The sequence below is a fragment of the Podarcis melisellensis genome, assembly GCF_964234715.1.
Source record: "Podarcis melisellensis genome assembly, chromosome: 2".
NCBI classification, from domain to species: domain Eukaryota; kingdom Metazoa; phylum Chordata; class Lepidosauria; order Squamata; family Lacertidae; genus Podarcis; species Podarcis melisellensis.
The window spans coordinates 92,456,445-92,467,168 of record NC_138529.1 but is presented as its reverse complement, the minus strand read 5'-3'; the positions used below and the strand labels follow the sequence as shown (position 1 = coordinate 92,467,168).

Below are 10,724 nucleotides of genomic sequence, written 5' to 3'. Positions count from 1 at the left end.
TGGGGGAAGGGGTCTCTGACATATCTGTGATTGATGGTGGGTCTCAACTTTATGCAAGCCATTTCTTCATTTCCTACAACCATTTGAATACTGTTTTGCTGGCCACTCCACAATTTCATTGATCAACACAGTGGACAATAATGCCTGCAGATCATCTAACAGGGTCTGAGCTATGGGGAAGGGCTGTAGCTCAGTAGTAGAGCATCTGCCTTGCATGCAGAAGACCCTGGGTTCAATCCCCAGCATCTCCAGGTAGGATTGGGAACACCCACCCACTTGAAACTATGGAAAGCTGCTCCCAGTCAGTGTGGACAATATGGAGCTAAATAGACCAATGGGCGAACTCAGTATATGGCAACAGAAATTCCCCTGTTTTTCAGGCAGAGAAGGGTAGAAAGTGATGGGTTTGCAGCAGCAATTTAGCATGACATAATCTCTTACCAATGCAATGTAGTGGCAATTTGGGAAGGCAGGTTTTGGTCACCGGTCTCTCTGTGTGGTTAACCAATCACCCTGGAGTTGAAGTGGCTATTTAAAGTGGGTATTTCAAATGGCAATTCTCTGTCACTTGTTTTAGTACATCCCAAAATTAGCCCTGACAAATATCTCATGCATCCAAAACTGGATGCAATCTACTTGTTCAGAACAAAAGGGCATTTATTTTACTTGTGTCCTGCAGAGGAGAAGCCCCTGTATAAAGGTTCCTCCAGCATGTCCTTTTTGTGGTGGTGGTGAAGTTGGGTGTTGAGGGGCATTATTATTATTATTGTCATCATCATCATCATCATCATCACTACATAACTGATCAGATACATGCCCTGTGTCTCATCTTCTCCTTCCCCCACCGTGAGAGGGAGGGGTCTTCTTCTCCCACCCCCATTTCTCAGAGTTCCTCCCCTCCACCCCCACAGTGTGGGGAACTTTCCAAGCAGCACTTCTTGGCTGTTCTCGCTCTCTAAGCCCATTTTCGCTGGAAGGGTGTGGCAGATACCTGAGGAGTTCAGGGAGGGGAAGTGTGAGGCACTAGCAACATGCCAGGACTGGACCTCTTTACCTTTGGGCAGAGGGAGGAGGCGGCTGGCATGCGATCCCTCCTATCTCATGCAGCCTGAGGAAGAGGGGGGGAGGAGTGCGGGGGGGGGAGTTGTGCATGCGTGCGCTTGTAGGGGTGTGTGTGAAACGATTAGAGAGCAGGGCACCAGTGCCAAGGGAGACCTTTCTCCAGCCATCTGATGCCTGGTGGTGCCCACTTCCCTCCTGCTTCGCCCTCCCTCCTCGTTTTCTCCCCTGTTGCAAGCAGCTGCTCTGAAGAAGAACAACTCGGCTGCCTTTCCAAGGTACGGCGCGCTCCCGGAGGAGCTTCTTGTTGCTCTTGGTAACGCAGGGTGGTTCAGCATGGCAAGGATAGCGCTCTCTCTCTCTCTCTCTCTCTCTCTCTCTCTCTCTCTCTCTCTCTCTCTCTCTCTCTCTCTCTGTGTGTGTGTGTGTGTTCTCGTGCGGGAGAGGGTGATCTCAAACTTTACCACCCATTAGGGGATATTCGAATAACGATAACCCGGCGTTTTAGACACACACTTCTGCCCCCTTAATCTAGTTGGGGGTGTCTCCTCCTTGCGTCTGAGTCCTTTTGAGTTAAGGGAATGATCATTTCATTCTATGTTTCGAGGCAGAAGGGAAACCAGGGAAGCTGGGATCATCTCTCCTTGTTTTGTGTCTTCAGGGAAAGCTCATTTAATTTTTATGGCTCAATGGGAGAAGTTCCACACCTGGCTGTATTTGTGTGCATGTGTATTTTACTCGACATATTTGAATGTTTTACACACACGCGCATTTTTCTTTTTTTATCAAATCCAATATATAAATAATTGGGATGGTTATACTGTATATCAGAGTACTTTCACCACATTCCACCCCCCCCCCCCGGAAGACGGTGACCATCACTGGCCGTTTATGTTCAGGGAAGGGGTTTCACACCTGCTGCAGAGGGAGGGGGATCAGGTAAACCTTTCCCCAGCCCTCTGTTTCTCTGTAGATGGGGAAAAGACATTTCACTCTGGAAAGCGTGTGTGTGTGTGGTGCGCCGGGGAATGTTAAGGGGGTGGGGATAATTCACTTTGATGGGTTAAACAGGGGCTCCTTCCCTAAAACCCATGATTCCCAGGTACCGGGAAACGTTCCTTTCATCATTCCAGGTCGCCACAGGGTGAGCAGGTCCCTCGATGCCCAAGACACGCATCACCCACCCACCTCTCCCTCCCTCCTTCCCTCTCTCACTCTTTCCTTGGGAATACTACCAGCTCTCTCTCCAAGCTTTGCAGCGGTGTAAAGTGGGGAGGGGGTTGGCTCTGGCTGTCTTTTTCCTCCCTTGAGCAGCAGCAGCAGCAGCAGCAGCAGCGTGTGTGTGTGTGTGTGTGTAGAGCTGGGAGAGATTTGGGAGTTTAGGGGCTCGTTGCCATGGCTCCCTTGAAGCTCTGCCGAAGGAGATATTGATGCCAGTCACGGAGGGACCCTTCTTCCTTTCTGCACGCTTGATATTTTCTTCCCTTCTTCTCTCTCTCTCTCTCTCTCTCTCTCTCCCTCTCCCTCTCTCCCCTCCTCCCTCCCTCCCTCCTCCTTTCCCCTTTTGGCGGAGCAGGCAAAGTGATTAATTTGGCGAGCCGGGACGGGGCTTCCTGGTGCTGCGCTCGCCTCCCGAGCAAAAACGGAGCCGGACTCCCTGGCAAACTCCTGCTGTCTCTTCCCGGAGAGGTCCACACGCCCCCCACCCCACCCCAGGGGCTGCCCAGGCTGCAAGGTAAGAGAGAAAAGGACGGATGAGGGCTGCTGGTGGTGGTGAAGGAGCAAAGAGTGTGAGAGAAGAGAGGGGGAGGGGCTGCTCGCTCCCTCTCACCTTGATGGGAAATCGATGGCCATTGGCTTCCTGGACGGAGCCAGCAGGCGACTCCGGGGCTGTCCAGGACGGGCAGGAGCGTGACAGGAGGAAGCCCGGGACGGGGTCTCCAAAATATGGGAATGGGGCGGCGTTTCTTCCCCACACCTTGAAATATGCAGAGATGAGGTGGGTGGGTGTGGCCGGAGCAAAGGCAAGGCTTACCTATGGCTCACCTGGAGGGCTGCATTTAAAACCGCGCCCCCCTCCTTCCCCACCTCAGTTTGCTTCCCCTGCCCGATGCCATGGGCAGTTTAACAAGTGCTTGGCTTGGCTTTCCCAAGGCATGGGTTGGTGGCGGGGTTGAGCGAGGGAATTTCCTCGGAATGGTGCCCTGTTGAGTGTGGAGCTTTTCCTGCGCGCAGGTGCGCTTGAAGCACCACCCCCTTTCTATCCAAGACAGAGGAAATAGATGCTCTCAGGTTGTGGCTCTAACTCCTATTGCCAAAGTATGGGGCGTGGGGATTTCACGTTTAAAGTCCACCATCGCCTCTCAAGAGATCGATCAATTGTGCAGTCCCGGAAAAGGGGCGGGGACTCTCCCGTCCCGTGTGTCCGTGTCGCCTGGAGAAAGTTTGCATGTGGACGCGGTGCGGTGGAAACATCAGAGACACCGTTTCCTGAGTCTCTGGGGGTGAAGGGGGTCGTTTTGTGTTTCTCGACATCGACAAGTGCGAATCAAAGATGTATGCTGCTGAATTTGAGGATTAGATACCTTTAGTTGTTTGTGCTATATGAAACACTTAAACCTCAGGGCTGTGGGTTTGAGCCCCACATTGGGCAAGAGATTCCTGCGCTGCAGGGGGTTGGACTAGATGACCCTCGTGGTCCCTTCCAACTCAATGATTCTATGTCATGCTGGATGTTTTGGATGCATTCAGTCTTGCAGGGCTTGGTTTGGTTTTCCAGTGGGAGCACAGCTCTTATTTATGGAGATAGTATTTCATTCAAAAAAGGCCAGATGTGCTTATTGATGGTTAAATAAGTGTCCTCTGTAACTGAAGAGCACCTGAGATGTTATGGTGGAATGGCCTATGAGTTAGAATGTTGGCAAAGCCAACTTCCTGTACATTGGACTGAGCTGCGGCAGGATAAACCCTCCCTACACTAGTCCCGCCTTCCCTCCCAAAAGCCACTTCCTCTCACATGCTTTCCTTTCTGGTAGAAGTTCCTTCCAGCCTTGAAGGCTCCTAAGGGGAAGCAGAACTGGGCAATGGATCTTAGAAGGAAGAAGGCAGGGTGAAAATTTCGCACCCTTCTGCACCCTCCACAAATGCTTTTTAGGAACATGACAGCAACCTAACACAGGGTTGAGATGTTTGGGTGTATTGCCTTGGATTTGAAAGCAGAGTTTCTTTTTTATAATAGAAAAGCAGGGTGGAAATCCATTAAATAACTCAAAGGAATTGGCTGCCCCTGAGAGTGTGTCTCAGACCACTGGATTGAATCCAGTCTCAATTTGTTTTTTATTTAATAGCAGCGAAAGGGAGGAGTGCACTGCCTATCAGAATGTAGTGCAGGAGGAGGAGGATAATTTTAAACCTTTTCTCCCCAGCCATGATCCTCATGCAGGATAAAGGTTAGAAGAAACAAACAAACCCTGCCATTGGTGCCAATGAGAACCCCCTCTTGCCCAAGGCTATTAGCAGTTTGTTGACACAGTGGTTCATTGACAACATCCTACAGACTGCGGTCCCCATGAAAACTGCTTTCTCCTGCAGCACCTGCTATTAAATTTTAAAAACTTGGTGCGGTTGCTAATAACATGTTTAGAGTCAATGTGTCAGTTTGGCCCTAATTTTGTCACACACCTGCTTGAAATCAGGGCGTAAAGTAAGCCATTAATAAAATCAAGTTCTGCTTATTTCAGTTGAACCTAAGTGGAAGTAACTTTAGTCTGGATCATCTAACATATAGCTTGGTTCCCTTCTGATATTGTTGGACTACAACTCCCATCATCCCTCATTATTGGCCATGGTCACTGGTGGCTCTTGCCTTTTGGGACTAGGAGGATAGAAAGCAGGAAGGCCAACAGTAGGTGAAGCCTGAGCCAATGACAGCTGGAGCCAACTTCTTCCAGGTTCCTCCCTGAGTTCTGCATGGGCAAAATTGAAAGTAAGGAGGAGGAAGCCAGCAGCCAGGGCTTCTTTGGAGGACCACATTCAGCTACCAGGCTGGAAGTTCTCCACCTCTGACCTAATCCATCAGAAATCCATTTGCAGGGTGGTGGTCGTGGTGAATAAAAGTGTAGACTATGTCTCAGCTTGATTTCAGTTTGGGCTCAGCTAATACAAGCTGTTTTCCAAACAAAAACTAGAGACTATATCATTCCTCCAGCCCCCAAACCATATTTCAAAATTCAGAAACCACACCAGGAGCAAGACAAGGCATGAATGCTTCCACTACGTGTGAGATCCTGCCTGCCTGCCAACCTCTCTCCATCCCAAACCTTACATGGCAACTTGAGTGAGTGTCTGCCTCAGTTCTTTTTGCAAATCTTTCTCTTCCTCAAAGGGCAGCAAATCCCTCACCTTCCAGATGGAAACAGTGTAGCAAGATGTGTATGCCAGTGGGGAGGCTCTGCCAGTGACAGAAGAAGGAGCTTAGTTTCAGCTTGCCTCTTGATAGAAATTATTTCCCCTAATGCTTTTCTTCCTCCAGACATACAAGCCCTTGAACTCCTGCAGGAAATGACAGACTAGCCTCTCATTAGCTGGAAATGTCATTCTGAACTTCATTTCTAGAACCAGGAGACACCAAGAAGACTTTTCCAATTGTTGCTGGAACCCCATGCTGCCTGATGCACCTTCATTCTTCTCCATTGTGGTGATGGGGAAGGGTAGCTGACATCAGAGAGATGTCGCTGATCAGGGTCTTCTTCAAGGGTTCCTTTCTTCAGGCATTTGATAAGAGTGCTTGAGGGGACCATTTGAATATTGGACCAGCATCTCTTTCCCACACATCCCTATTTGATTTCATTCTTAAGGTAACCTTGATGTTGAAGCAAAATGCCCAAGACTACTGGACTGAGGCATGCATATTTTTACAACGCTTTGGGAGCTGATGGGGCTAGCATTTTCAGGATAGTTATCTCTTAGAGAAAAGCACTGTTCTAGATAGTACCGCTTGAAGAACCATGTGGCTAATGGCCAACTGTCATCTGCTGCTGCTATCATAAGAAGCTCATATTTATCTGGTACAGAATATTTATTTTTCCAGATCACAAGTTGTGGCTGACTTATACATTTATGTGTCATTCCCTGAGAAGTTTTTTTTTCTGGTTCAGAAGGCAAACCAAATGTCTAAACTATTATCAGCAAGGGATTCCTGGAGCATGTGAGTTTTGTGTGACAAAGCATCCCTGCTACCCTTTGAACCTCCCAGTACCAATACCAAGAGTAAGAAGCATGGCAACTATACCAGCCCTGAGACTATCATTTGGGTTAAATCAGGCCACAACTTTATTGACTACAGATGTAAGAGGTTTGGCATAGGCAGGAATCTGCATGTATCTGAGCTGCTGGTGCCCCCTTCCTGAAAATGAAGGTCTTTTTGTCTTTTAAGGAATGAAAGAGAGAGTGAGGAACTAAGAGCATGAATTGAATTGGATTGTGTGGCTAGTTGCTGGGAATCTCAACTGGGGAGAGTGTTGTGCTCAGGTTCTGCTTGCGGGTTTCCTATTATAGGCATCTGATTGGCACCTGTGAGAAAAGGATTCAAGGCTAGATGGGTCTTTGGTCTACTCTAGCACAGCTGCTTGGATGGTCTCATGAGGCAGGGGCTTGCCTGTGGAGTATGCCCACCTCAGTTCTGGTTGTAGCAGTTTGAGTAAGAACACTAGTTGTTGCTCCAAACACAATGGACTAGTTCTTTCAGTATGAAATGAAAATGTTTCATTGAAACATTAATAACAGTCAATGCATTTGCATTGTACTTTGGGTATGTAAAAGTTTATTCACAAATGGAAGAGCATACTACCTACATCATCAGTGACAGTAATTCTCTACTGTACTACTGTGCTGCCAAGAAATGAATAGTTGTATTCTTTATGAGGGCTTGCAACAAGAAAATTAGGATACTGTACATACGTTCAATTGTGGGTCTTTGGATTATAGTTTTCTATCCAACATAGTAGCTGTCACTCAGAGGAGTGCAATTATTACAGGCATTTAGCACGTGCTACGTTGATAATTAAACATAATGAGTGAAAACATAATAGCCCTGCTATTTATTCCAGAAAGCCGCAAGATAAGTATTCCTATAGATAAGAGATTATTTGCAAGCATTTTATGTTTATTTAGTGGAGTCTGAACTGCAGCCATTTTGTTTGCCACTGAAATGCTTAATGAATCACCTGTCATTGGATGGGAGGGGGCAAGGCAGCAAAAAGTAGCTTTAAGGTAGTCTCAAGGATGTTGTGAATAGTGGGCATGATAAGAAAGATTCTCTATTCCCCAGCTTTTCTTTATTTTTAATTTCCCCACTGGGAGAGGACAGGAACTATTGCAAAACAGTACTAATTACTCCAGTTTATCTCACATGTGTTACATTGATGTGGTTAATTATTGCTTTTCCCATTAGCAGTGTTTTAAAGAATAATGAATTAACATATCACATTCATCAAAAGAGCATCTACAAAGTTTATCTTCTCAGAGCCAGTGTGTTCTTGCGTTACAAGAAGTTACGGAGGTTTCCCAAGGAACAAAATGTATTGGGATTCCTTTACAAGGTGCTTTAGACCTTGATGAATGACTTGAATTGATCACCAACGAGTGACACAGGCAAACTATTGGTTGCTTAGCAACCTGATGTGATTCTACAAATTTTGGGTGCATTTCTCCTACAAGTGAGGAAATTCTGTTTTTGTTAAAGGAGCACTTTTTTGTCAGTACAAAAGCCGCCCCAGCAAGAATACGTTACCCAGAGGAATTCTGTGCCACTCTTTGTAACAGAATATATTTGAAGGATAAAGACTGATGGCTGTTCGCTGGAAAACTGTGACAATCTGGAGCCATTCAAATGTTTCCAGTGCTTTATAATAAGTCATAATTGCATATTTGTCCTTTCTGAGTCAGACGTCTGCAGAAAGACAAGTAGCAGTGGGAGAAATCCCACCGGAGGGATTCATCCACTCTGTGCTTTTGAAATGGTTCATTCATGCTGTCTTGAAGTGTGAGGTCCTGCTAGGTCATGTTGAGTTACATGGTGTTTCATTATGAGTAAATGGAACATAGCATGGAGCATGCAGTTCAGTGATTGCCCAAATTATAACAGGGCAGCTTGGCACAGCTTGGGATTCATACGACATGGGACCTTAGCCGGCTAGTCCCAAGGACTGAGATTGATTTCTTGAATGACTCATCTTCTGTATTGTCTTCCCCAAAAGGGATGCTAAAGATCTAAATTTCAAGAAGAAAATGGGGTGAAATTGTGTAGCAATGCCGATTGAAGACAAAGATGGGATTTAAGGCAACTCGTCGGTTTCCACGGCAATTTGGACTGAAGCTTTGTTTAGAAAGAAGATAACTTTGTGGCTCGGCAAAACCATAATGACACTATATTTGAAACCAGTGCAGCTCGTTGCTATATTCCGATGGGATAACTGTTTAAGTGAGCCAATCCACATCTCTCTATCTATACCACATCCTAACATTGATTTTTAGGTAGAAATTCTATTACTTTCCGCTGGAGGACCTTCATTTGAAAAATGGCAAAATATGACCTTAAACACTAGATCAATGCTGCCCAACCAATTCTGGCTCATGAACAACAATATTGAGCAAATAAGCGACTACAGGCTGCATAGTACTTTATTCCTTATCTACCCTGGAGGAGAAACAAAAGAATGAGAATCTCAGGAGGGGAGGGAGGTACATGGAATTCCTTTCTGTCCAACCTTTCCTTGACAGCTACATAAAAGGAACGAAGGAATGATCACGCAGGTTCATTCAAGAAGCAGTTTATGCACTCTTGGGTATATTTCATGCAATTCTGGTTGTTTCAGGCTCCCCAAGAATACAGTATGGGCAGGAGCTGAACTAAAAATAAAATAAAGGTAAATTGAAATGATCCAGTGAATGGGTTGTCTTCTTTATGAAGGATGACTTTAATGATTATATTTTTTTAAAGTCATAAATAGGCTGATTTGTGTGAGAGGCACAAAGGCTGTTTTTATGCCTTGAGATGGAGTGGAGAATAGATAAAAGCAAGGTACTATCAGGCTTCAAACACATGGGATCATTCACTTTTAAGACAGAAGCTTTAAGAGAAAGGAAATGCTAGTTTACCTGGTTAAGCTAAATGGCCCGTGAAAACAGCAGTCTGAAGTACAGCATCCATATTTAGTGACAGTATATCTCCGGCTGTGAAGTATAGAAATATAGAAAGAGAATTTTAACACTGTTGGAGGGGAGAATTTCCACTTGCTTGCCACCCATCCCAAGCTCATATGATTTATTTTGATCTAAGAACATTAATGGTCGGGTGTGTTTCTGTGTGTCTCTTTGTGTCTCTTTGTCTCTCTCTCTCTCTCTCTCTCTCTGTGTGTGTGTGTGTGTCACCTACGATTCTCTGTTTGAAGGGCTGTCAGGTCCAAGATAAAGATAAAGAACTATAAGAAGGAAATCAAGGGCCTTGATATTGCACATGAAGAGTTAGTATCCAGACAGAAGAATAACCACTGGTCACAGTGGTTCCGACAGTCTTCCCCACTTCGGTGGCAAGTTCTGCATTTACTTTTAAATCATAACAATGATTTATAATTTTCTAGCAATACATATGAATTAGCACATGCAAATTTACATGCTCTTTTTTCTTCTCTGGTGATGTGTTTCCTCTCTTCTTTTTTGGTACTGTGTAAGTGGATACTTTAGAGGCCAGTCTTTCCATATAAGAGTGGATTCCACCCTAAATGGCTCAGATCATGCCAAGGTTCTAGTCTAAGCCTGCACAACATGTGACCCCCAAAGCCATATGCAGTCTGCCAGCTGCATATTAAAAACTACCTGGCAGGCATAACGCAAGCCTGGGGGCTGGAAAGTCAAAATTATTCAGGCCTGCTATAAGATATTTGTATTGGTTTGTGCAGGATTACTGGCAGTAAGACATTATGTTTTTATTATTGGTAGATTTTATTTGAAACTGGATCCCCCCCCAACAATTACAAAAACCCCAAATGCACATATATAGTATGGAGGAGGGTACTTGGCTTGGCATTAGCATACATAAAAAGGATCCCAGGAGTGTAGCTGATCACAGGTTGAACGTGAGTCAGCAATGTGACATGGTTGCAAAAAAGGTTAATGCAGCATTAATGGAACCAGTTTCCAAGTCAGAAAAAGTGCTACACTTGGAGTACCATGCTCAGTTCTGGGTGTTGCCCTTTAAGAAAGGTGTAGTCAAATTTGAGTGGGTTTAAAGGAGTGCAATGAAGCAGTATCTGTGAGAGAAGATTGAAGAAAGTAAGTTCAGCCAGAAGAAAGAAGACTGAGTGTTGGAACCATAAGGTAAAGGGACCCCTGACCATTAGGTCCAGTCGTGGCCGACTCTGGGATTGCGGCGCTCATCTCACTTTATTGGCTGAGGGAGCTGGCGTACAGCTTCCGGGTCATGTGGCCAGCATAGACCTCTTCCAATCCATGAAGGCCTGTTACAGTGAAGGTTCAAAGCCTTGTTTTCTGTTGCCCAAGGGGACAGGACCAGAAGAAGTTACAGGAGGGTTCACTTTCACCAGAGGTCTTCAAGGATAAACTGGGCAGCTGTCTGTGGGAGGTGGCTTAGCTCTGAATTTCCTGCA

At 45.7% G+C, this 10,724-nt stretch overlaps 1 protein-coding gene across 6 annotated transcripts in view; it reads left to right on the top strand.

The window, feature by feature from the left end:
* Nucleotides 1-1,142: 1,142 nt before the first annotated feature.
* The window catches only part of CHL1 (cell adhesion molecule L1 like), a 216,862-nt gene continuing 207,280 nt past the window's right edge, over nt 1,143-10,724 (top strand). For 3 of the 6 annotated variants that reach the window (XM_081901386.1, XM_081901383.1, XM_081901385.1), the window contains exons 1-2: nt 1,143-1,337; nt 2,636-2,794. The gene's annotated coding sequence lies outside the window, so the exon portion shown is untranslated. Of the gene's footprint in view, nt 1,338-2,313; nt 2,795-10,724 lie in introns of those variants that run through there. The other 3 variants (XM_081901388.1, XM_081901387.1, XM_081901384.1) reach the window with 3 other exon arrangements.